A 7,030-nucleotide genomic window follows, 5' to 3' on the forward strand; every position below is an offset into this window, starting at 1 on the left:
TGGTCAAGGACCATCCAAACAATTGGGACTTGTACATCAAGCCAACTGTTTTTGGTTTTTGAGGTGTAGCAGGAGGTTATAGTGCACGATATAGTTATGTTTTTAAGCCTAAATCAAGGTAATCTGTTGTTTTGGAATACTCAGATAAACAGTGATTCATGGCCTACCGAGAGAAAACAGTCATGTTCTTAAGGTTTTTGTGATTGACGTGGTAGTGTAGTGGACGGCGCATTGGGCTGGTATGTTGTTATTTTTGCTGAGGAAGGTTCGAATCCAGCGTGACAAGGATCATCCTAATTACTTTTAAAACACATTTTTCCCACTGTACAATGTTATAGTAGTGTCGTAAACATAACATTGTAGGCTATTGGAAACACAGATGTAGGCATTTGAGCCATGTCAATAGAAATATCTCTTATTTTCATAAATCCAAGGAACTTGTTATTGTAGTTTGAGAGCCTCGAGATCATGCGTTACCAGCCCAGGGTAACTAGTTGTTTTAAACCCATTGTTTCAGAATCCGTGTGCTGCCTGCTATGAAATATGACAAATCCTTGTACACGGATAGTGCAGAGGTGTAGCAGAAGGTTGGAGTGCACGATATAGTTATGTTTTTAAGCCTAAATCAAGGTAACCTGTTGTTTCGGAGTACTCAGATAAACAGTGATCCATGGCCTACTGAGAAAAAAGAAAAAACAAAGTCATGTCCTGTCGACTGATGTGATTGTGATAGTAGATAATAGAAGAAGGTTCGAATCCAGCGCGACAAGGATCATCCTAATTACTTTTAAAACACATTTTTCCCGCTGTACAATGTTATAGTAATGTAGAGCTCAGATATTCAGTTCAGTTCAGTGTAGTTTTTATTTGAGTTGCGACATGCAAAGGCCAGTATAATGTTTATGAATACGTAGCAAATCTGTTGACATGGGTAGGTTGATAGGTTTACACGGCATCTGGACAGGCTCAGAAACCAGTAGGTGGAAAAACCAGAAGGCACATAACACCGGGAGGCGGCTGCGGGGGACGCGCGACAGTAACAGGACGGTTGTGATTAGGGAAACGAAATGCCACACGCGGGACACCTCCCTACGCAGATTTTCGGCTTTTCATACTACTCCCTACCGTAATCGTGCTATGATCACGACAAATATACTTCCCATTGCTTTACATTTTTGTGCTGGCCACCACGAAAAAAACGAGAAAAACGTCCCCGTGAACACAAATCAATAGATTAAATAACGTGACCATTTCACGAACTGCCATGAGACTGGGTTGGAACACGAGCGGCTTCCAATGAATGGAAGAGATCCAGCCGACTAAACATGACTGTAAACATAGTTTCATAGTTAAAAACATTGTTGTTGATCAAAGTTGAAACAGTGACGAAATTGTGTTGTGTTTGGGGTTGCGCCGCCAGATATACAGCAAAAGGTGTAGGGTTTTATCAATTTCCTTGAGAAAAAACTAAATTTATCCAGCGGAACCTGTGTGTGAGGAGGTTAAAGCGAGTGGACATCGTCAAGTAGCGCTACAGAGAAGATAGTAAGACTGCCTGGTGGGCAGTGTTGGGAGTAACGCGTTACAAAAGTAACGCAATTACAGTAATGTATTCCTTTTTGCTGTAACGCAGTAATATAACGCATTACTAATTAAATTTCGGTAATATTATACTCGTTACAATCTCAGTAACACAAGTTACAATGCATTTTAACTCAACATTTAGTGGTGCATTGGTTTTTTTAAGAATTCACCAACACCGCGACACATTTCTTCACAGAAAAAAAAAAAAGCCGTATTATTTTCCTGTCGCTGACTGCAGAGACAAATACATTTGCGAGATGGATATTATTTTCAGGAGTTATTACGCTGCGTTGAAGTGAGCTGTCCTGTTTCTGTTCCCGTGGTCAGAGCCAGAACCAGAGATGGTACGGACAGCATGTATGTCCCAACAGGTTACGATACGTCAGCGGCTGACAGATATAAACATGTCGGGAATTAATGATGAGGCTTGCTACATGTAAATATCATTGCATTTTATCAGCCGTAGAGAGTAACTCTGCCTGTAGTGGAATGGCTTTGAATGACGACCAAAAACGCTTGTCTTTTACTGTGACCATTTACTGTTCAATATGTTGCAGTTTTACAAACAAGAAAGTGAACAACTTGAGCCTGACGGACATGTTGCTTCTCAGTAAGCTAGCAAGAGTAGGCTACACAACAGACAACTTCCGTGTAGCCTACTTCAAAATAAAAGCACTTCCTGTGACGGTTCGCAGTAAAACTAAATTACTGTTAAATAAGGTTGTGTAGGCTACCTTTTCACAAATCAGCTGTAAATCAAGTACTGTAAATAATGTTAATAGTGAGTTTTAATCACACTATAATTGAACATTTCCTTTAGAGTGTTTTAACCTAAACAACATGAATTTCTTATTGAAGTGCTATAAACAAACATTTTACAACAATGCCATACTTTTGAGTATTTTTATTTTCTCCTACTTGCCTATTATATGTTTTACTTATCTATTTTGTATAGCTTTAGTTACTTTGCATATTTATATTAATTACACAAAATATGAATAATCTATGATGTATTAAAGTGGATAAAGACGAGACTTTATTGATCCGGTGGTGAAATTCACAAGCTAGCTGCCAAATCAAACTTCCCCTGTTATTTTGGTGAAAGTAACTCAAAAGTAATGCAAAAGTAGTGTAACGCATTACAATTCAGAGACAGTAATATTGTAATATAACTAATTACTCTCAAATGACAGTAACTAGTAATCTATAATGTATTACATTTTGGAAGTAACTTGCCCAACACTGCTGGTGGCGGAGTAGCCACTTCTAACGGGCAGACTGGGAACCAAACCTCTGTCATCGTGTGTGTGGAAGACATTTTCTGATAGGCCCTCAGAATTCTGTCTCCAATTACACTTTCTCTAAACCGTCCCCTTCAGCGTATTTGTTGATCCTATTAAAGGACAATTACGGTCGATTTCAACACATAGCTCTGCTGTTTGGAAATTGGGAGTGCTGGCAATAGCAAGAAAAACTAAAACAATTGGTGCGGCCTACACCGTGTTATCCTCCTGCTAGCGTTAGCACCCAACAGGCTTAAACAGGGCAAGTTTTAAACATGTTTTTAGCCTCTAAACATGCTCGAATCTGACTGGAATATTGGATTGTATGAGTTCGACAATCAACTAGTGTGGACTTGACCGGAAAACAGGAAATAAAGGTATGTGCACTGGCTGGATTAACACAATTTGTATGCCTTTCTGTCACATCTACTGCAGTCAGATTCGCTGTGTTCCCTCGGAAGGAATCACTGCACATGGGTAGGCACTTGTAATGACATTTCAAGCATGTTTAGAGGCTAAAAACACGTTTAAAACTTGCCCTGTTTAAGCCTGTTGGGTGCTAACGCTAGCAGGGTGATAACACGGTGTAGGCAGCACCGATTGTTTGTGTTTCTTTTGCTACTGCCAGTACTCCAAATTTCTAAACAGAGCTACGTGTTGAAATTGACCGGAATTCTTAAGCGGAGGACTGGAATAAATCAATGAGACAATAGATTTGCAGTTAACACTCTTTAGTAACAGTATTTTAAGATCACAATACACTAGAGCTGTCAATCTTCCTCTATAATATCATTCGAATTCCATTTGATATTTTTTTTTAATATTCGAATAATATTTGAATATTTAATACTCAATTGCAGCCTGTAAAAAATATGTACTACACTACTCAGGCTTATGCATTGTCGATGGCTTTACAAGCATGTGGTTGTTGTTACACGTTCCGTCCACAAGAGGGGCTTCCAACATTAGCCTGGCCTTGAGGGGACCTGCACGCAACTTTGTTTACATTCATTTTCCACCACGCACACAGCGACAAACACAAATCAACAGAGAACTCTGTAATGAAACATTATCAACATGTGTAGTGAAGCGGCTCTGTTGTAAAGGCTAACAGTGCTCGGTTAGTACAATGACATCATGCACAGCTGAAACGTTTTGTCATAAACTAGCTAGGTAAGTAACAAACGATGCTAACGGCATTAATAACTAAGCCAAACGGTGCTGTCACTACTATTTTAGTGATTTAACAGCAACCTGTTTCTTGCAGATTGTCACGTTACTGAGAATATAGCTATTAGAAGGTAATATATAAGTAGAAGCTAACTCTGACAGCTGTAGGGCAGCTAACATTACCTTTAGCTGTCTTCATGAAGCTCCCAGCTACGCTAACGTTACTATACCTCGCAACGCAGTTAGAAAACAAGAACGAGCTAACTAATGTTAACATAAGCCATTTGGCTCGGTGGAAGTCGATTTTAAAGTCATGTTAAAACTATTTCCCGTCCTTCTTACGATTTCCAGCCACAGCCTGTCACTCCCCTGTGTACTAACGTTACTCGGTACGTAACGTTAGCTCTGTAATGTTGTACTAACGTTACTCAGTACGTAACGTTAGCTCTGTAATGTTGTACTAACGTTATCTTAGACCTCACAATGCCTTGTGTTTCTCACTCCCGCTAAGTTATAGTTCATAAGACGTGATATGAGTGACACATGCGGGTAGGCCAAGGCGAGAAGAGGGAGATTAGCTAACGTTAACAAACATATTTATTAAAAAATAACGCGTCTCACGCGTCTCTCTCACATAGGCTACACACAGACACACACAGCCCCTCCCCTCCGTGCACACAGTGTCTGTCTCCATGAAAATGAGAGAAGACGGCTGGCGAAACACAAGTTCACGAAAGGTTGGTATCTCATGAACACCTTTACACAATCACACATTAAAAAGTCCTATAAAAAACATTTTATATTCCGAATACAATGTTGTCAGTGTGTTAATGTTGGAGTCCCGACCCGACCCTTAGCAAACAAGCAATTGTGCCTGCTTTAGAAAGTTAACTAGTTGCAAGTTTGCTGTAAAATGCAGTTGGGGTCAAGGTCAAAACACTATATGTAGCACTATATATACTCTTAAATGTAAATGGACTGCATTTATATTGCGCTTTTCTAGTCTTAACGACTACTCAAAGCGCTTTTACATAGTACAGGAACCATTCACCATTCACACACATTCATACACTGAAGCCGAGGCTGCCGTACAAGGTGCCACCTGCTCATCAGATAAACATTAACACTCATTTACAATCCAATGGCACAGCATCAGGAGCAATTATGTTTGTATACAATTTTACTTGGTTTCATTGTCATGTTCTTCCCCCATTAATGCCGTACCTAGAACTTGCCTAAACCACAACTGGATAAACAGCACCTCTCCTAACATAACTACAGTGAGGAAAATAAGTATTTGAACACCCTGCTATTTTGCAAGTTCTCCCACTTAGAAACCATGGAGGGGTCTGAAATTGTCATCGTAGGTGCATGTCCACTGTGAGTGGATCCAGAAATCACAATGTATGATTTTTTAACTATTTATTTGTATGATACAGCTGCAAATAAGTATTATTCATTATTCATTCTTGGCGCATAGAGGTACACAAAGATTTTTGCAACATTTATTAAACATTTATTAAGTGTTTTCTCTTTTTTTCTTTTCAGCACAAGTTGAGCTAACAGTCCACTTTCTATTTAAAACATTTAATGAAAGCACAATTTAAAAAAAAAGATAATTACAATATTTACTAGATGAGAAAAAGGCAAGAATAGATCAAATATACTAAATATAATTTACACTGAAAAAGTGTTAATGCTGTACATATTCATGTCTGCATTATCTACATCTGCCACATAGCCACTGTTTTGTCTTTCTTTTGATGCCTACACAACTGTAGTGGTACATTTTCACACTGCAGTTTTTATTAGAGCAGATTATGGTCCTTCCAAACTTGGGTCTGCTGCAAGTGCAAATGACAGCATCATCCTGACTTGTTTCCATTTTATTCTTAAGGAGTTCTGGGATAAGGTGTGTTTTAAGAAACACTTTTTGGTTTGGTGCAACAAATGAGTGATATGATCTTCATATTATGACACATTGACGATGACAAGGCCAGGCTCTGTCCAAATAACAAAGGTGCACTGGGTACAGTTGGTCACTAGCATTTGTGTTTGTACCTGATCATAATGGTGTGCCTTTTTCAGATTATCATGGGTATCTAAGCAAAAAGTTGGATCTTGGATTTGTAGGATCTCAATAGAGCACAAGTCCTTGTATTTGAAAGGGAATTTAATTTCCAGAACTACGTCTCAATGACAGTCACATGTTGAGATCCCATCAGGTGATGCACAAGGCCTGTGCGTTTCAAAACAAAGTTTGTGTGTACTGTTGTCATGTGCCGATAAAACTCATCTCTTGCAGTGTCTTCATGCTCAGTACCTTATTTTACTGAGGAGATGTGGGAGATGCTCTTGGTATCATACTGCATGATGGTCCTTACAGCTGAAGCTCCATCTGCTTTGTGTTTGATGACCCTGTGGATGTTGCTGGCAGTCCCTTTTCCTCTTCTCTGAGCACTCTAAAGGTGTGACTGGGACTGAGCAACAGTTGCTTGAGACAGATTGTCAATCTGTGCCTTGGTGGGAATGGCATCATCGATTATAGTCTGAAGCAGTGTCGGTGTCACTGCTGTCCCTGACTAAAACTGCTGCAGTGGGCAGGATCTCTCTCAGCTCTGCAAAGGCTTGCTGTTGCTCCTGGATAGATAACCCTGGTACTTAATTCCTTTTTTCCCCCTCTGTCTGCCGTTAAATACCTTACCATGCTTTGGATGTGACATGTCAAGATTTTCAGCAGTACAGCTAGCTATATTTTGTTTTTCACATTTCTTCCATTGACATGGGATATCAGTACATGACATTTCAGTTCTGTCTCTGCTTTGTGTAATGCTTTCAATGGCAAACAGTAGAGCAGCAATGTGACTGCAGGCCTCTCCTAAACCTGCTGCACAAGTGCAGTGGGTTGCAACAATACAGCCATTTCTACTAACACAAACCCAGGGTTTGTATTTTTCTTCTTTGATCCGCTGTCCCGGAGCCACTGTGGCAGC

The 7,030-nt window shown here is 39.7% G+C and overlaps 1 long non-coding RNA gene across 1 annotated transcript; it reads left to right on the forward strand.

Moving 5' to 3' along the window:
• Nucleotides 1-217: 217 nt before the first annotated feature.
• Nucleotides 218-1,010, forward strand: LOC116037464. The gene is made up of 2 exons (XR_004101872.1): nt 218-265; nt 750-1,010. It is a non-coding gene; the product is annotated as an uncharacterized LOC116037464 (long non-coding RNA).
• The last annotated feature ends 6,020 nt before the right edge of the window (nt 1,011-7,030 follow it).

This window comes from Sander lucioperca, chromosome 9, assembly GCF_008315115.2.
Source record: "Sander lucioperca isolate FBNREF2018 chromosome 9, SLUC_FBN_1.2, whole genome shotgun sequence".
Lineage (NCBI taxonomy): Eukaryota > Metazoa > Chordata > Actinopteri > Perciformes > Percidae > Sander > Sander lucioperca.